The sequence below is a fragment of the Phalangium opilio genome, unplaced genomic scaffold, assembly GCF_054372755.1.
Source record: "Phalangium opilio isolate 3A_F unplaced genomic scaffold, DU_Popi_V2 ptg000209l_1, whole genome shotgun sequence".
Taxonomy (NCBI): Eukaryota; Metazoa; Arthropoda; class Arachnida; order Opiliones; family Phalangiidae; genus Phalangium; species Phalangium opilio.
Genome location: NW_028324217.1, coordinates 12,712,304 through 12,733,030, shown reverse-complemented (window position 1 = coordinate 12,733,030; position 20,727 = coordinate 12,712,304). Strand labels below are relative to the sequence as shown.

Genomic DNA, 20,727 nt, shown 5'->3' with positions numbered 1-20,727 from the left:
TACCTGACGAACATTTAATTTTTGGGCTTCCGTGGCGCAATGGTTAGCGCGTTCACCTGTTTACCGAAAGGTTGGTGGTTCGAGCCCACCCAGGAGACGTGTAATGGGGTCTCAGATGTAGCGTGAAAAGTCATAACTTTTCCTCAATACCTGACAGCCATTTAATTTCTGAGCTTCCGTGGCTCAATGGTTCGCGCGTTCGGCTGTTATCTAATAGGTTGGTGGTTCGAGTCTATCCGGGAGCGGTGTTGTGAGGTCTCAGATGTAACGTAATGTGGCAGAATTTTTCCACAATACCTGACGAACATTTAATTTTTGGGCTTCCGTGGCGCATTGGTTAGCGCCTTCGGCTGTTAACCGAAAGGTTGGTGGTTCGAGCCCAACCAGGAACTGTGTTGTGAGGTCTCAGATGTGACGTAAAAAGTCAGAGTTTTTCCACAATACCTGACGAACGTTTAATTTTTGGGCATCCGTGGCGCAATGGTTAGCGCGTTCAGCTGATAACCGAAAGGTTGAAGGTTCGAGCCAACCCGGGAGAGATGTTGTGGGGTCTCAGATGTAACGTAAAAAGTCAAAAAATTTCCAGAATACCTGACGAACATTTAATTTTTGGGCTTCCGTGGCGCAATGGTTAGCGCGTTCAGCTGGTAACCGAAAGGTTGGTGGTTCGAGCCCACCCGGGAGAGGTGTTGTGAAGTCTCAGATGTAGCGTGAAAAGTCATAACTTTTCCACAACACGTGATCGATCAATACCTGACGACCATTTAATTTTTTGGCATCCGTGGCGCAATGGTTAGCGCGTACGGCTTTTAACTAATAGGTTGGTGGTTCGAGTCTATCCGGGAGCGGTGTTGTGAGGTCTCAGATGTAACGTAAAATGTCAGAGTTTTTTCCACAATATCTGACGAACATTTAATTTTTGGGCTTCCGTGGCGCAATGGTTAGCGCGTTCGGCTGTTAACCGAGCCACGGAAGCTCAGAAATTAAATGGCTGTCAGGTATTGAGGAAAAGTTATGACTTTTCACGCTACATCTGAGACCCCATTACACCTCTCCTGGGTGGGCTCGAACCACCAACCTTTCGGTAAACAGGTGAACGCGCTAACCATTGCGCCACGGAAGCCCAAAAATTAAATGTTCGTCAGGTATTCTGGAAAAACTTTGACTTTTTACGTTACATCTGAGACCCCACAACATCTCTCCCGGGTGGGCTCGAACCACCAACCTTTCGGTTAACAGCTGAACGCGCAAACCATTGCGCCACGGAAGCCCAAAAATTACTTGCTCGTCAGGTATTGTGGAAAAACTCTGACTTTTTACGTCACATCTGAGACCTCACAACACAGTTCCCGGTTGGGCTCGAACCACCATACTTTCGGTTAACAGCCGAACGCGCTAACCATTGAGCCGCGGAAGCTCAGATATTAAATGGTTGTCAGCAGAAGTAATATAAGAAACCTCCCTACGGGAGGGAAGTATACAAGACGCCATAGGCATAACGTTAAAACACGCGAGACATCCTCGAACCGCCAAATACCATATTCAGACACTATTGCTCACGGACAAGGTACTGTAGATCTTAGTCCTTTGATATGGTCGTTGGAAAGGGAAAGAGGAAAAAGGCTCGCTTCAAACTAGTGTAGTCTGCTTAGCCGTCTGTCGTAAAGAAATTGAAGATTCCTGATTTTGTTCATAAATATTCCCATACGGTTATTTCAAAACGAAAATCTAGTTTGTTGTAAAGCCAAGAAGAAGATGAAAATTATGAATACAAGAATAAATTTTCGAGATAATAACGCCATTTTAAAATCTATGTATGTATAGTGTTAGTCATATACCTTGGCAAGGTAAGGGTTTAATTCAAATTTTACGCAAAGACCTATGAAAATCCTTTTATCGAGTCACTGCCTGTTTATTAATGATTGATTATCATCAAAATCTAATAATGCTGCATGGATTTTTTCATTGGAATAGTTTAAAATTACCATGAGTCTGTGAAATTGACTTAACTTAAGCAGCCGACGCAATCGCGAGATCAGAGAATGTATTCCTACGCTTTACGCGGCCCGGCCCTATTTTTTAAACATTGTTTACGGCCGTATAAATGCGCGGGGACATTCGCGGTACGAGGATGTATCGGGAAAAATTCGCCTTTGTATACTTTCCTCCCGAAGGGAGGTTTCTTATATTACTTTTGTTGTCAGGTATTGTGGAAAAGTTATGACTTTTCACGCTACATCTGAGACTTCACAACACCTCTCCCGGGTGGGCTCGAACCAGCAATCTTTCGGTTAACAGGTGAACGCGCTAACCATTGCTCCACGGAAGCCCAAAAATTAAATGTTCATCAGGTATTCTGGAAAAACTTTGACTTTTTACGTTACATCTGAGACCCCACAACATCTCTCCCGGGTGGTCTCGAACCACCAAACTTTCGGTTCACCGCTGAAAACGCTAACCATTGCGCTACAGAAGCCCAAAAATTAAACGTTCGTCAGGTATTGTGGAAAAAACTCTGACATTTTACGTTACATCTGAGACCTCACAAAACCGCTCCCGGATAGACTCGAACCACCAAACTATTAGTTAACAGCAGAACGCGCTAACCATTGAGCCACGGAAGCTCAGAAGTTAAATGGTTGTCAGGTATTGTGGAAAAGTTATGACTTTTCACGCTACATCTGAGACCCCATTACACCTCTCCCGGGTGGGCTCGAACCACCAACCTTTCGGTTAACAGGTAAACGCGCTAACCATTGCGCCACGGAAGCTCAGAAATTAAATGGTTGTCAGGTATTGTGGAAAAGTTATGACTTTTCACGCTACATCTGAGACTTCACAACACCTCTCCCGGGTGGGCTCGAACCACCAACCTGTCGGTTACCAGCTGAACGCGCTAACAATTGCGCCACGGAAGCCCAAAAATTAAATGTTCGTCAGGTATTCTGGAAAAACTTTGACTTTTTACGTTACATCTGAGACCCCACAACATCTCTCCCGGGTGGGCTCAAACCACCAAGCTTTCGGTTAGCAGCTGAACGCGCTAACCATTGCGCTACGGAAGCCCAAAAGTTAAACGTTCGTCAGGTATTGTGGAAAAACTCTGACACAGACAAAACGGAATATATCATATTCTCCAACAACAGCAACGACAAAAACACTTACGAAAAGGTTACTATTAATAGTCGTATTCTTAAACGAGTCACAAATTATAAATACATGGGGATTTGGCTAAATGAAAACTTAAAATGGAATATTCAAGTCGACATGGTATGTAAGGGACTAGCTAAAGCCTGTGGACTAATACATCACTGCAAAAACTTAGTCCCGAGAGCTACACTATTTGAAATTTACTACTCCTTATTCTACTCAGCCCTTACATACGGGATATCCATCTGGGGTTGGACTACTAATCATAACATTAAGAGAATACAAATTATCCAAAAACGCACCATAAGAAATATTTATAATGTTCCTTTCCTTGCTCATACGGAACCTCTCTTCGAAAAGTCTCGTCTGTTAAAAATAAGCGAAGTAGTAAACTTTGTAACATTAACATTATTATATAGAGATTAATTAACGAATTCCTTCTTTACGATCAGAGCTAACAAAATCGTTTATACTAGGTCTAAAGATACACTTAAAGTAAGCAAGTGTAACACCTCGAAAAAATTAAATTCCGTATTTTATATGGGTCCGATGTTATTTAACACCCTTCCCCAAGAAATACGAGATTTGGATAATATTAAACTATTCAAATTCAAACTAAAAGAACATATATTATTAAAACTGATAAGAATTTAAATTGGGACCTCCTAGATAATAAACCCTTTATGATAATAACCCTCTTCAATTTGGATTAGCTGTTTAAGATTCAATTAATCGAAATAATATAATAGGCTCAACTTTTTTGATTTTTTGATTTAAACTTTGTTTTTATTATTAACTTTGTTTTTAAATTAATTTATTTATTAATTTATTATCAGTTTTAACTACTAGAATTTTATTATTTGTTTTGTTATAAAAATCTATGCGAAGCAGGGCTAAAAAGTCGCTAGTTGACTTAGGCCCTTATGAAACGAATCTAATGTAAACATGAAATAAATAAACTTTTTACGTCACATCTGAGACCTCACAACACAGTTCCTGGTTGGGCTCGAACCACCAACCTTTCGGTTAACAGCCGAACGCGCTAACCATTGCGCCACGGAAGCCAAAAAATTAAATGGCCGTCAGGTATTGTGGAAAAACTCTGACATTTTACGTTACATCTGAGACCCCACAACACCTCTCCCGGGTGGGCTCGAACCACCAACCTTTCGGTTAACAGCCGAACACGCTAACCAGTGAGCCACGGAAGGCGAAAAATTAAATGGTCGTCAGGTATTGTGGAAAAACTCTGACTTTTTACGTCACATCTGAGACCTCACAACACTGCTCCCGGGTGGGCTCGAACCACCAACCTTTTGAATAACAGCTGAGCGCGCTAACCATTGCTCCAAGGAAGCTCAGAAATTAAATGGTTGTCAGGTATTGTGGAAAAGTTATGACTTTTCACGCTACATCTGAGACCCCACAACACCTATCCTGGGTGGGCCCGAACCACTAACCTTTCGGTTAACAGCCGAACGCGCTAACCATTGCGCAACGGAAGCCCAAAAATTGAATGGTCGTCAGGTATTGTGGAAAATCTCCGACTTTTTACGTCACATCTGGGACCACACAACACTGCTCCCGGGTGGGCTCGAACCACCAACCTTTCGGTTAACAGCCGAACGCGCTAACCATTGAGCCACGGAAGCTCGGAAATTAAATGGTTGTCAGGTATTGTGGAAAAGTTATGACTTTTCACGCTACATCTGAGACCCCACAACATCTCTCCCGGGTGGTCTCGAACCACCAAACTTTCGGTTCACCGCTGAAAACGCTAACCATTGCGCTACGGAAGCCCAAAAATTAAACGTTCGTCAGGTATTGTGGAAAAAACTCTGACATTTTACGTTACATCTGAGACCTCACAAAACCGCTCCCGGATAGACTCGAACCACCAAACTATTAGTTAACAGCAGAACGCGCTAACCATTGAGCCACGGAAGCTCAGAAGTTAAATGGTTGTCAGGTATTGTGGAAAAGTTATGACTTTTCACGCTACATCTGAGACCCCATTACACCTCTCCCGGGTGGGCTCGAACCACCAACCTTTCGGTTAACAGGTAAACGCGCTAACCATTGCGCCACGGAAGCTCAGAAATTAAATGGTTGTCAGGTATTGTGGAAAAGTTATGACTTTTCACGCTACATCTGAGACTTCACAACACCTCTCCCGGGTGGGCTCGAACCACCAACCTGTCGGTTACCAGCTGAACGCGCTAACAATTGCGCCACGGAAGCCCAAAAATTAAATGTTCGTCAGGTATTCTGGAAAAACTTTGACTTTTTACGTTACATCTGAGACCCCACAACATCTCTCCCGGGTGGGCTCAAACCACCAAGCTTTCGGTTAGCAGCTGAACGCGCTAACCATTGCGCTACGGAAGCCCAAAAGTTAAACGTTCGTCAGGTATTGTGGAAAAACTCTGACACAGACAAAACGGAATATATCATATTCTCCAACAACAGCAACGACAAAAACACTTACGAAAAGGTTACTATTAATAGTCGTATTCTTAAACGAGTCACAAATTATAAATACATGGGGATTTGGCTAAATGAAAACTTAAAATGGAATATTCAAGTCGACATGGTATGTAAGGGACTAGCTAAAGCCTGTGGACTAATACATCACTGCAAAAACTTAGTCCCGAGAGCTACACTATTTGAAATTTACTACTCCTTATTCTACTCAGCCCTTACATACGGGATATCCATCTGGGGTTGGACTACTAATCATAACATTAAGAGAATACAAATTATCCAAAAACGCACCATAAGAAATATTTATAATGTTCCTTTCCTTGCTTATACGGAACCTCTCTTCGAAAAGTCTCGTCTGTTAAAAATAAGCGAAGTAGTAAACTTTGTAACATTAACATTATTATATAGAGATTAATTAACGAATTCCTTCTTTACGATCAGAGGTAACAAAATCGTTTATACTAGGTCTAAAGATACACTTAAAGTAAGCAAGTGTAACACCTCGAAAAAATTAAATTCCGTATTTTATATGGGTCCGATGTTATTTAACACCCTTCCCCAAGAAATACGAGATTTGGATAATATTAAACTATTCAAATTCAAACTAAAAGAACATATATTATTAAAACTGATAAGAATTTAAATTGGGACCTCCTAGATAATAAACCCTTTATGATAATAACCCTCTTCAATTTGGATTAGCTGTTTAAGATTCAATTAATCGAAATAATATAATAGGCTCAACTTTTTTGATTTTTTGATTTAAACTTTGTTTTTATTATTAACTTTGTTTTTAAATTAATTTATTTATTAATTTATTATCAGTTTTAACTACTAGAATTTTATTATTTGTTTTGTTATAAAAATCTATGCGAAGCAGGGCTAAAAAGTCGCTAGTTGACTTAGGCCCTTATGAAACGAATCTAATGTAAACATGAAATAAATAAACTTTTTACGTCACATCTGAGACCTCACAACACAGTTCCTGGTTGGGCTCGAACCACCAACCTTTCGGTTAACAGCCGAACGCGCTAACCATTGCGCCACGGAAGCCAAAAAATTAAATGGCCGTCAGGTATTGTGGAAAAACTCTGACATTTTACGTTACATCTGAGACCCCACAACACCTCTCCCGGGTGGGCTCGAACCACCAACCTTTCGGTTAACAGCCGAACACGCTAACCAGTGAGCCACGGAAGGCGAAAAATTAAATGGTCGTCAGGTATTGTGGAAAAACTCTGACTTTTTACGTCACATCTGAGACCTCACAACACTGCTCCCGGGTGGGCTCGAACCACCAACCTTTTGAATAACAGCTGAGCGCGCTAACCATTGCTCCAAGGAAGCTCAGAAATTAAATGGTTGTCAGGTATTGTGGAAAAGTTATGACTTTTCACGCTACATCTGAGACCCCACAACACCTATCCTGGGTGGGCCCGAACCACTAACCTTTCGGTTAACAGCCGAACGCGCTAACCATTGCGCAACGGAAGCCCAAAAATTGAATGGTCGTCAGGTATTGTGGAAAATCTCCGACTTTTTACGTCACATCTGGGACCACACAACACTGCTCCCGGGTGGGCTCGAACCACCAACCTTTCGGTTAACAGCCGAACGCGCTAACCATTGAGCCACGGAAGCTCGGAAATTAAATGGTTGTCAGGTATTGTGGAAAAGTTATGACTTTTTACGCTACATCTGAGACCCCACAACACCTCTCCTGGGTGGGCTCGAACCAACAACCTTTCGGTTAACAGCCGAACGCGCTAACCATTTCGCTACGGAAGCCCAAAAATTAAACGTTCGTCAGGTATTGTGGAAAAAACTCTGACATTTTACGTTACATCTGAGACCTCACAAAACCGCTCCCGGATAGACTCGAACCACCAAACTATTAGTTAACAGCCGAACGCGCTAACCATTGAGCCACGGAAGCTCAGAAGTTAAATGGTTGTCAGGTATTGTGGAAAAGTTATGACTTTTCACGCTACATCTGAGACCCCATTACACCTCTCCCGGGTGGGCTCGAACCACCAACCTTTCGGTTAACAGGTAAACGCGCTAACCATTGCGCCACGGAAGCTCAGAAATTAAATGGTTGTCAGGTATTGTGGAAAAGTTATGACTTTTCACGCTACATCTGAGACTTCACAACACCTCTCCCGGGTGGGCTCGAACCACCAACCTTTCGGTTACCAGCTGAACGCGCTAACCATTGCGCCACGGAAGCCCAAAAATTAAATGTTCGTCAGGTATTCTGGAAAAACTTTGACTTTTTACGTTACATCTGAGACCCCACAACATCTCTCCCGGGTGGGCTCAAACCACCAAGCTTTCGGTTAGCAGCTGAACGCGCTAACCATTGCGCTACGGAAGCCCAAAAGTTAAACGTTCGTCAGGTATTGTGGAAAAACTCTGACACAGACAAAACGGAATATATCATATTCTCCAACAACAGCAACGACAAAAACACTTACGAAAAGGTTACTATTAATAGTCGTATTCTTAAACGAGTCACAAATTATAAATACATGGGGATTTGGCTAAATGAAAACTTAAAATGGAATATTCAAGTCGACATGGTATGTAAGGGACTAGCTAAAGCCTGTGGACTAATACATCACTGCAAAAACTTAGTCCCGAGAGCTACACTATTTGAAATTTACTACTCCTTATTCTACTCAGCCCTTACATACGGGATATCCATCTGGGGTTGGACTACTAATCATAACATTAAGAGAATACAAATTATCCAAAAACGCACCATAAGAAATATTTATAATGTTCCTTTCCTTGCTCATACGGAACCTCTCTTCGAAAAGTCTCGTCTGTTAAAAATAAGCGAAGTAGTAAACTTTGTAACATTAACATTATTATATAGAGATTAATTAACGAATTCCTTCTTTACGATCAGAGGTAACAAAATCGTTTATACTAGGTCTAAAGATACACTTAAAGTAAGCAAGTGTAACACCTCGAAAAAATTAAATTCCGTATTTTATATGGGTCCGATGTTATTTAACACCCTTCCCCAAGAAATACGAGATTTGGATAATATTAAACTATTCAAATTCAAACTAAAAGAACATATATTATTAAAACTGATAAGAATTTAAATTGGGACCTCCTAGATAATAAACCCTTTATGATAATAACCCTCTTCAATTTGGATTAGCTGTTTAAGATTCAATTAATCGAAATAATATAATAGGCTCAACTTTTTTGATTTTTTGATTTAAACTTTGTTTTTATTATTAACTTTGTTTTTAAATTAATTTATTTATTAATTTATTATCAGTTTTAACTACTAGAATTTTATTATTTGTTTTGTTATAAAAATCTATGCGAAGCAGGGCTAAAAAGTCGCTAGTTGACTTAGGCCCTTATGAAACGAATCTAATGTAAACATGAAATAAATAAACTTTTTACGTCACATCTGAGACCTCACAACACAGTTCCTGGTTGGGCTCGAACCACCAACCTTTCGGTTAACAGCCGAACGCGCTAACCATTGCGCCACGGAAGCCAAAAAATTAAATGGCCGTCAGGTATTGTGGAAAAACTCTGACATTTTACGTTACATCTGAGACCCCACAACACCTCTCCCGGGTGGGCTCGAACCACCAACCTTTCGGTTAACAGCCGAACACGCTAACCAGTGAGCCACGGAAGGCGAAAAATTAAATGGTCGTCAGGTATTGTGGAAAAACTCTGACTTTTTACGTCACATCTGAGACCTCACAACACTGCTCCCGGGTGGGCTCGAACCACCAACCTTTTGAATAACAGCTGAGCGCGCTAACCATTGCTCCAAGGAAGCTCAGAAATTAAATGGTTGTCAGGTATTGTGGAAAAGTTATGACTTTTCACGCTACATCTGAGACCCCACAACACCTATCCTGGGTGGGCCCGAACCACTAACCTTTCGGTTAACAGCCGAACGCGCTAACCATTGCGCAACGGAAGCCCAAAAATTGAATGGTCGTCAGGTATTGTGGAAAATCTCCGACTTTTTACGTCACATCTGGGACCACACAACACTGCTCCCGGGTGGGCTCGAACCACCAACCTTTCGGTTAACAGCCGAACGCGCTAACCATTGAGCCACGGAAGCTCGGAAATTAAATGGTTGTCAGGTATTGTGGAAAAGTTATGACTTTTTACGCTACATCTGAGACCCCACAACACCTCTCCTGGGTGGGCTCGAACCAACAACCTTTCGGTTAACAGCCGAACGCGCTAACCATTTCGCTACGGAAGCCCAAAAATTAAACGTTCGTCAGGTATTGTGGAAAAAACTCTGACATTTTACGTTACATCTGAGACCTCACAAAACCGCTCCCGGATAGACTCGAACCACCAAACTATTAGTTAACAGCCGAACGCGCTAACCATTGAGCCACGGAAGCTCAGAAGTTAAATGGTTGTCAGGTATTGTGGAAAAGTTATGACTTTTCACGCTACATCTGAGACCCCATTACACCTCTCCCGGGTGGGCTCGAACCACCAACCTTTCGGTTAACAGGTAAACGCGCTAACCATTGCGCCACGGAAGCTCAGAAATTAAATGGTTGTCAGGTATTGTGGAAAAGTTATGACTTTTCACGCTACATCTGAGACTTCACAACACCTCTCCCGGGTGGGCTCGAACCACCAACCTTTCGGTTACCAGCTGAACGCGCTAACCATTGCGCCACGGAAGCCCAAAAATTAAATGTTCGTCAGGTATTCTGGAAAAACTTTGACTTTTTACGTTACATCTGAGACCCCACAACATCTCTCCCGGGTGGGCTCAAACCACCAAGCTTTCGGTTAGCAGCTGAACGCGCTAACCATTGCGCTACGGAAGCCCAAAAGTTAAACGTTCGTCAGGTATTGTGGAAAAACTCTGACACAGACAAAACGGAATATATCATATTCTCCAACAACAGCAACGACAAAAACACTTACGAAAAGGTTACTATTAATAGTCGTATTCTTAAACGAGTCACAAATTATAAATACATGGGGATTTGGCTAAATGAAAACTTAAAATGGAATATTCAAGTCGACATGGTATGTAAGGGACTAGCTAAAGCCTGTGGACTAATACATCACTGCAAAAACTTAGTCCCGAGAGCTACACTATTTGAAATTTACTACTCCTTATTCTACTCAGCCCTTACATACGGGATATCCATCTGGGGTTGGACTACTAATCATAACATTAAGAGAATACAAATTATCCAAAAACGCACCATAAGAAATATTTATAATGTTCCTTTCCTTGCTCATACGGAACCTCTCTTCGAAAAGTCTCGTCTGTTAAAAATAAGCGAAGTAGTAAACTTTGTAACATTAACATTATTATATAGAGATTAATTAACGAATTCCTTCTTTACGATCAGAGGTAACAAAATCGTTTATACTAGGTCTAAAGATACACTTAAAGTAAGCAAGTGTAACACCTCGAAAAAATTAAATTCCGTATTTTATATGGGTCCGATGTTATTTAACACCCTTCCCCAAGAAATACGAGATTTGGATAATATTAAACTATTCAAATTCAAACTAAAAGAACATATATTATTAAAACTGATAAGAATTTAAATTGGGACCTCCTAGATAATAAACCCTTTATGATAATAACCCTCTTCAATTTGGATTAGCTGTTTAAGATTCAATTAATCGAAATAATATAATAGGCTCAACTTTTTTGATTTTTTGATTTAAACTTTGTTTTTATTATTAACTTTGTTTTTAAATTAATTTATTTATTAATTTATTATCAGTTTTAACTACTAGAATTTTATTATTTGTTTTGTTATAAAAATCTATGCGAAGCAGGGCTAAAAAGTCGCTAGTTGACTTAGGCCCTTATGAAACGAATCTAATGTAAACATGAAATAAATAAACTTTTTACGTCACATCTGAGACCTCACAACACAGTTCCTGGTTGGGCTCGAACCACCAACCTTTCGGTTAACAGCCGAACGCGCTAACCATTGCGCCACGGAAGCCAAAAAATTAAATGGCCGTCAGGTATTGTGGAAAAACTCTGACATTTTACGTTACATCTGAGACCCCACAACACCTCTCCCGGGTGGGCTCGAACCACCAACCTTTCGGTTAACAGCCGAACACGCTAACCAGTGAGCCACGGAAGGCGAAAAATTAAATGGTCGTCAGGTATTGTGGAAAAACTCTGACTTTTTACGTCACATCTGAGACCTCACAACACTGCTCCCGGGTGGGCTCGAACCACCAACCTTTTGAATAACAGCTGAGCGCGCTAACCATTGCTCCAAGGAAGCTCAGAAATTAAATGGTTGTCAGGTATTGTGGAAAAGTTATGACTTTTCACGCTACATCTGAGACCCCACAACACCTATCCTGGGTGGGCCCGAACCACTAACCTTTCGGTTAACAGCCGAACGCGCTAACCATTGCGCAACGGAAGCCCAAAAATTGAATGGTCGTCAGGTATTGTGGAAAATCTCCGACTTTTTACGTCACATCTGGGACCACACAACACTGCTCCCGGGTGGGCTCGAACCACCAACCTTTCGGTTAACAGCCGAACGCGCTAACCATTGAGCCACGGAAGCTCGGAAATTAAATGGTTGTCAGGTATTGTGGAAAAGTTATGACTTTTTACGCTACATCTGAGACCCCACAACACCTCTCCTGGGTGGGCTCGAACCAACAACCTTTCGGTTAACAGCCGAACGCGCTAACCATTTCGCTACGGAAGCCCAAAAATTAAACGTTCGTCAGGTATTGTGGAAAAAACTCTGACATTTTACGTTACATCTGAGACCTCACAAAACCGCTCCCGGATAGACTCGAACCACCAAACTATTAGTTAACAGCCGAACGCGCTAACCATTGAGCCACGGAAGCTCAGAAGTTAAATGGTTGTCAGGTATTGTGGAAAAGTTATGACTTTTCACGCTACATCTGAGACCCCATTACACCTCTCCCGGGTGGGCTCGAACCACCAACCTTTCGGTTAACAGGTAAACGCGCTAACCATTGCGCCACGGAAGCTCAGAAATTAAATGGTTGTCAGGTATTGTGGAAAAGTTATGACTTTTCACGCTACATCTGAGACTTCACAACACCTCTCCCGGGTGGGCTCGAACCACCAACCTTTCGGTTACCAGCTGAACGCGCTAACCATTGCGCCACGGAAGCCCAAAAATTAAATGTTCGTCAGGTATTCTGGAAAAACTTTGACTTTTTACGTTACATCTGAGACCCCACAACATCTCTCCCGGGTGGGCTCAAACCACCAAGCTTTCGGTTAGCAGCTGAACGCGCTAACCATTGCGCTACGGAAGCCCAAAAGTTAAACGTTCGTCAGGTATTGTGGAAAAACTCTGACACAGACAAAACGGAATATATCATATTCTCCAACAACAGCAACGACAAAAACACTTACGAAAAGGTTACTATTAATAGTCGTATTCTTAAACGAGTCACAAATTATAAATACATGGGGATTTGGCTAAATGAAAACTTAAAATGGAATATTCAAGTCGACATGGTATGTAAGGGACTAGCTAAAGCCTGTGGACTAATACATCACTGCAAAAACTTAGTCCCGAGAGCTACACTATTTGAAATTTACTACTCCTTATTCTACTCAGCCCTTACATACGGGATATCCATCTGGGGTTGGACTACTAATCATAACATTAAGAGAATACAAATTATCCAAAAACGCACCATAAGAAATATTTATAATGTTCCTTTCCTTGCTCATACGGAACCTCTCTTCGAAAAGTCTCGTCTGTTAAAAATAAGCGAAGTAGTAAACTTTGTAACATTAACATTATTATATAGAGATTAATTAACGAATTCCTTCTTTACGATCAGAGCTAACAAAATCGTTTATACTAGGTCTAAAGATACACTTAAAGTAAGCAAGTGTAACACCTCGAAAAAATTAAATTCCGTATTTTATATGGGTCCGATGTTATTTAACACCCTTCCCCAAGAAATACGAGATTTGGATAATATTAAACTATTCAAATTCAAACTAAAAGAACATATATTATTAAAACTGATAAGAATTTAAATTGGGACCTCCTAGATAATAAACCCTTTATGATAATAACCCTCTTCAATTTGGATTAGCTGTTTAAGATTCAATTAATCGAAATAATATAATAGGCTCAACTTTTTTGATTTTTTGATTTAAACTTTGTTTTTATTATTAACTTTGTTTTTAAATTAATTTATTTATTAATTTATTATCAGTTTTAACTACTAGAATTTTATTATTTGTTTTGTTATAAAAATCTATGCGAAGCAGGGCTAAAAAGTCGCTAGTTGACTTAGGCCCTTATGAAACGAATCTAATGTAAACATGAAATAAATAAACTTTTTACGTCACATCTGAGACCTCACAACACAGTTCCTGGTTGGGCTCGAACCACCAACCTTTCGGTTAACAGCCGAACGCGCTAACCATTGCGCCACGGAAGCCAAAAAATTAAATGGCCGTCAGGTATTGTGGAAAAACTCTGACATTTTACGTTACATCTGAGACCCCACAACACCTCTCCCGGGTGGGCTCGAACCACCAACCTTTCGGTTAACAGCCGAACACGCTAACCAGTGAGCCACGGAAGGCGAAAAATTAAATGGTCGTCAGGTATTGTGGAAAAACTCTGACTTTTTACGTCACATCTGAGACCTCACAACACTGCTCCCGGGTGGGCTCGAACCACCAACCTTTTGAATAACAGCTGAGCGCGCTAACCATTGCTCCAAGGAAGCTCAGAAATTAAATGGTTGTCAGGTATTGTGGAAAAGTTATGACTTTTCACGCTACATCTGAGACCCCACAACACCTATCCTGGGTGGGCCCGAACCACTAACCTTTCGGTTAACAGCCGAACGCGCTAACCATTGCGCAACGGAAGCCCAAAAATTGAATGGTCGTCAGGTATTGTGGAAAATCTCCGACTTTTTACGTCACATCTGGGACCACACAACACTGCTCCCGGGTGGGCTCGAACCACCAACCTTTCGGTTAACAGCCGAACGCGCTAACCATTGAGCCACGGAAGCTCGGAAATTAAATGGTTGTCAGGTATTGTGGAAAAGTTATGACTTTTCACGCTACATCTGAGACCCCACAACACCTCTCCTGGGTGGGCTCGAACCAACAACCTTTCGGTTAACAGCCGAACGCGCTAACCATTTCGCTACGGAAGCCCAAAAATTAAACGTTCGTCAGGTATTGTGGAAAAAACTCTGACATTTTACGTTACATCTGAGACCTCACAAAACCGCTCCCGGATAGACTCGAACCACCAAACTATTAGTTAACAGCCGAACGCGCTAACCATTGAGCCACGGAAGCTCAGAAGTTAAATGGTTGTCAGGTATTGTGGAAAAGTTATGACTTTTCACGCTACATCTGAGACTTCACAACACCTCTCCCGGGTGGGCTCGAACCACCAACCTTTCGGTTACCAGCTGAACGCGCTAACCATTGCGCCACGGAAGCCCAAAAATTAAATGTTCGTCAGGTATTCTGGAAAAACTTTGACTTTTTACGTTACATCTGAGACCCCACAACATCTCTCCCGGGTGGGCTCAAACCACCAAGCTTTCGGTTAGCAGCTGAACGCGCTAACCATTGCGCTACGGAAGCCCAAAAGTTAAACGTTCGTCAGGTATTGTGGAAAAACTCTGACACAGACAAAACGGAATATATCATATTCTCCAACAACAGCAACGACAAAAACACTTACGAAAAGGTTACTATTAATAGTCGTATTCTTAAACGAGTCACAAATTATAAATACATGGGGATTTGGCTAAATGAAAACTTAAAATGGAATATTCAAGTCGACATGGTATGTAAGGGACTAGCTAAAGCCTGTGGACTAATACATCACTGCAAAAACTTAGTCCCGAGAGCTACACTATTTGAAATTTACTACTCCTTATTCTACTCAGCCCTTACATACGGGATATCCATCTGGGGTTGGACTACTAATCATAACATTAAGAGAATACAAATTATCCAAAAACGCACCATAAGAAATATTTATAATGTTCCTTTCCTTGCTCATACGGAACCTCTCTTCGAAAAGTCTCGTCTGTTAAAAATAAGCGAAGTAGTAAACTTTGTAACATTAACATTATTATATAGAGATTAATTAACGAATTCCTTCTTTACGATCAGAGCTAACAAAATCGTTTATACTAGGTCTAAAGATACACTTAGTGTAAGCAAGTGTAACACCTCGAAAAAATTAAATTCCGTATTTTATATGGGTCCGATGTTATTTAACGATTGTCTACCATTGAGTCGAATACCATTGGATCGAATGTCTCGTTCGACCGAATCCCATTAGACCGAATACCGCAATTTGGGCGGTTTTCCAATCATGAATTTTCCTTTCAATCCTATTTTTCTATTGATTTTCCTATTAAACTTCTTGTTGTTGCAGAAAATACTAAACCAAACGTAACCTAATATAACAGTAATGTTTTGGAAAAGGCATATTTTTGGAGAAGTCCATGAAGCTAAATTTCAATATTTTGGAAAAGGCGTAACATTGTTAAATGATTTATAAATTATTACTAACCTAATTTAACCAAACCTAAGTTAACATAGAAGTAATGTTTTGGAAAAGGCATATAATTTGAGAAGTCAATGAAGCTAAACATCAATATTTTGGAAAAGGCGTAACATTGTTAAATGAATTATAAAATATTACTAACCTAACCTAACCTAACCAAACCAAACCAAACCTAACCTAACATAACAGTAATGTTTTGGAAAAGGCATATTATTTGAGAAGTCAATGAAGCTAAATTTCAATATTTTGGAAAAGGCGTAACATTGTTAAATGATTTATAAAATATTACTAACCTAACCTAACCTAACCTAACCTAACCAAACCTAACCAAACCTAACCAAACCTAACCACACCTAACCAAACCTAACCAAACCTAACCAAACCTAACCAAACCTAACCAAACCAAACCAAACCTAACCAAACCAAACCAAACCTAACCAAACCAAACCAACCCTAACCTAACCAAACCAAACCTAACCAAACCAAACCAAACCAAACCAAACCAAACCAAACCTAACCAAACCATACCAAACCAAACCTAACCAAACCTAACCTGACCTAACCTAACCTAACCTAACCTAACCTAACCTAACCTAACCTAACCTAACCAAACCTAACCTAACCTAACCAAACCTAACCAAACCTAACCTAACCTAAACTAACCTAACCTAACCTAACCTAACCTGACCAAACCTAACCTAACCTGACCTAACCAAACCTAACCAAAACTATCCAAACCTAACCTAAACTAACCTAACCTAACCTAACCTAACTTAACTTAACCTAACCTAACCTAACCTAACCTAACCAAACCTAACCAAACCTAACCTAACCTAACCTAACCAAACCTAACCAAACCTAACCTAACCTAACCTAAACTAACCTAACCTAAACTAACCTAACCTAACCTAACCTAACCTAACCTAACCTAACCTGACCTAACCAAACCTAACCAAACCTAACCAAAACTAACCAAACTTAACCTAACCTAACCTAACCTAACCTAACCTAAAAATAAAATTGATTTTCTTATTAAACTTCTTGATACTGCAGAAAATAATATGTGTTCACCAATAACATTCTTCAATAAATTTCAGAAAATAACTTCCATTTTTGGAAATTGTCTAACCCTAACCTAACCATACCTAACGTAATCTAACCTTACCATTAAGAGATCTCCCTCCCAAGTACTGACGGCGCTCGATGCTGCTTAACTTCTTCGATCATCCAAATCACTTTATCCATTGCGCTACTGGAGCCCGGCAACTCAAGGAAAACGCTATGATTTTATATGCGTAAACCCATCCCATTCAGTCGAAAGCTCTTCCATTTAAATATTCCCATTCAGTAGAAAATCGCTCTTTGGGCTATAAATTGTTTTAAATTTGGCTACAATTTTAGAAATTTGAATTCGATCCAACGGGATTCTATCCAATAGGATATTACCTATTTAACACCCTTCCCCAAGAAATACGAGATTTGGATAATATTAAACTATTCAAATTCAAACTAAAAGAACATATATTATTAAAACTGATAAGAATTTAAATTGGGACCTCCTAGATAATAAACCCTTTATGATAATAACCCTCTTCAATTTGGATTAGCTGTTTAAGATTCAATTAATCGAAATAATATAATAGGCTCAACTTTTTTGATTTTTTGATTTAAACTTTGTTTTTATTATTAACTTTGTTTTTAAATTAATTTATTTATTAATTTATTATCAGTTTTAACTACTAGAATTTCATTATTTGTTTTGTTATAAAAATCTATGCGAAGCAGGGCTAAAAAGTCGCTAGTTGACTTAGGCCCTTATGAAACGAATCTAATGTAAACATGAAATAAATAAACTTTTTACGTCACATCTGAGACCTCACAACACAGTTCCGAGCTTCCGTGGCTCAATGGTAAGCGCGTTCGGCTGTTAACCGAAAGGTTGGTGGTTCGAGCCCACCAGGGAGAGGTGTTGTGTGGTCTCAGATGTAGCGTGAAAAGTCATAACTTTTCCACAATACCTGACAACCATTTAATTTCTGAGCTTCCGTGGCGCAATGGTTAGCGCGCTCAGCTGTTATTCAAAAGGTTGGTGGTTCGAGCCCACCCGGGAGCAGTGTTGTGAGGTCTCAGATGTGACGTAAAAAGTCGGAGTTTTTCCACAATACCTGACGACCATTTAATTTTTGGGCTTCCGTGGCGCAATGGTTAGCGCGTTCGGCTGTTAACCGAAAGGTTGGTGGTTCGGGCCCACCCAGGAGAGGTGTTGTGGGGTCTCAGATGTAGCGTGAAAAGTCATAACTTTTCCACAATACCTGACAACCAGTTAATTTCTGAGCTTCCTTGGAGCAATGGTTAGCGCGCTCAGCTGTTATTCAAAAGGTTGGTGGTTCGAGCCCACCCGGGAGCAGTGTTGTGAGGTCTCAGATGTGACGTAAAAAGTCGGAGTTTTTCCACAATACCTGACGACCATTTAATTTTTGGGCTTCCGTGGCGCAATGGTTAGCGCGTTCGGCTGTTAACCGAAAGGTTGGTGGTTCGGGCCCACCCAGGAGAGGTGTTGTGGGGTCTCAGATGTAGCGTGAAAAGTCATAACTTTTCCACAATACCTGACAACCATTTAAGTTCCGAGCTTCCGTGGCTCAATGGTAAGCGCGTTCGGCTGTTAACCGAAAGGTTGGTGGTTCGAGCCCACCAGGGAGAGGTGTTGTGTGGTCTCAGATGTAGCGTGAAAAGTCATAACTTTTCCACAATACCTGACAACCATTTAATTTCTGAGCTTCCGTGGCGCAATGGTTAGCGCGCTCAGCTGTTATTCAAAAGGTTGGTGGTTCGAGCCCACCCGGGAGCAGTGTTGTGAGGTCTCAGATGTGACGTAAAAAGTCGGAGTTTTTCCACAATACCTGACGACCATTTAATTTTTGGGCTTCCGTGGCGCAATGGTTAGCGCGTTCGGCTGTTAACCGAAAGGTTGGTGGTTCGGGCCCACCCAGGAGAGGTGTTGTGGGGTCTCAGATGTAGCGTGAAAAGTCATAACTTTTCCACAATACCTGACAACCATTTAAGTTCCGAGCTTCCGTGGCTCAATGGTAAGCGCGTTCGGCTGTTAACCGAAAGGTTGGTGGTTCGAGCCCACCAGGGAGAGGTGTTGTGTGGTCTCAGATGTAGCGTGAAAAGTCATAACTTTTCCACAATACCTGACAACCATTTAATTTCTGAGCTTTCGTGGCGCAATGGTTAGCGCGCTCAGCTGTTATTCAAAAGGTTGGTGGTTCGAGCCCACCCGGGAGCAGTGTTGTGAGGTCTCAGATGTGACGTAAAAAGTCGGAGTTTTTCCACAATACCTGACGACCATTTAATTTTTGGGCTTCCGTGGCGCAATGGTTAGCGCGTTCGGCTGTTAACCGAAAGGTTGGTGGTTCGGGCCCACCCAGGAGAGGTGTTGTGGGGTCTCAGATGTAGCGTGAAAAGTCATAACTTTTCCACAATACCTGACAACCAGTTAATTTCTGAGCTTCCTTGGAGCAATGGTTAGCGCGCTCAGCTGTTATTCAAAAGGTTGATGGTTCGAACCCACCCGGGAGCAGTGTTGTGAGGTCTCAGATGTGACGTAAAAAGTCAGAGTTTTTCCACAATACCTGACGGCCATTTAATTTTTGGGCTTCCGTGGCACAGTGGTTAGCGCGTTCGGCTGTTAACCGAAAGGTTGGTGGTTCGAGCCCACCCGGAAGAGATGTTGTGGGGTCTCAGATGTAGCGTGAAAAGTCATAACTTTCCACAATACCTGACAACCATTTAAGTTCCGAGCTTCCGTGGCTCAATGGTAAGCGCGTTCGGCTGTTAACCGAAAGGTTGGTGGTTCGAGCCCACCAGGGAGAGGTGTTGTGTGGTCTCAGATGTAGCGTGAAAAGTCATAACTTTTCCACAATACCTGACAACCATTTAATTTCTGAGCTTCCGTGGCGCAATGGTTAGCGCGCTCAGCTGTTATTCAAATGGTTGGTGGTTCGAGCCCACCCGGGAGCAGTGTTGTGAGGTCTCAGATGTGACGTAAAAAGTCGGAGTTTTTCCACAATACCTGACGACCATTTAATTTTTGGGCTTCCGTGGCGCAATGGTTAGCGCGTTCGGCTGTTAACCGAAAGGTTGGTGGTTCGGGCCCACCCAGGAGAGGTGTTGTGGGGTCTCAGATGTAGCGTGAAAAGTCATAACTTTTCCACAATACCTGACAACCAGTTAATTTCTGAGCTTCCTTGGAGCAATGGTTAGCGCGCTCAGCTGTTATTCAAAAGGTTGGTGGTTCGAGCCCACCCGGGAGCAGTGTTGTGAGGTCTCAGATGTGACGTAAAAAGTCGGAGTTTTTCCACAATACCTGACGACCATTTAATTTTTGGGCTTCCGTGGCGCAATGGTTAGCGCGTTCGGCTGTTAACCGAAAGGTTGGTGGTTCGGGCCCACCCAGAAGAGGTGTTGTGGGGTCTCAGATGTAGCGTGAAAAGTCATAACTTTT

At 41.4% G+C, this 20,727-nt stretch overlaps 5 non-coding genes across 5 annotated transcripts; 1 reads left to right on the top strand and 4 right to left on the bottom strand.

The window, feature by feature from the left end:
* Window positions 1-613: 613 nt before the first annotated feature.
* Window positions 614-686, top strand: TRNAT-GGU (transfer RNA threonine (anticodon GGU)). Its single transcript has one exon. It is a non-coding gene; the product is annotated as a tRNA-Thr (tRNA).
* Window positions 687-7,791: 7,105 nt separating this feature from the next.
* Window positions 7,792-7,864, bottom strand: TRNAT-GGU (transfer RNA threonine (anticodon GGU)). Its single transcript has one exon. It is a non-coding gene; the product is annotated as a tRNA-Thr (tRNA).
* A 2,400-nt stretch (window positions 7,865-10,264) lies between these two features.
* On the bottom strand, window positions 10,265-10,337 carry TRNAT-GGU (transfer RNA threonine (anticodon GGU)). The gene has a single exon. It is a non-coding gene; the product is annotated as a tRNA-Thr (tRNA).
* A 2,400-nt stretch (window positions 10,338-12,737) lies between these two features.
* Window positions 12,738-12,810, bottom strand: TRNAT-GGU (transfer RNA threonine (anticodon GGU)). The gene has a single exon. It is a non-coding gene; the product is annotated as a tRNA-Thr (tRNA).
* A 2,253-nt stretch (window positions 12,811-15,063) lies between these two features.
* TRNAT-GGU (transfer RNA threonine (anticodon GGU)) lies at window positions 15,064-15,136 on the bottom strand. Its single transcript has one exon. It is a non-coding gene; the product is annotated as a tRNA-Thr (tRNA).
* Between the last annotated feature and the right edge of the window lie 5,591 nt (window positions 15,137-20,727).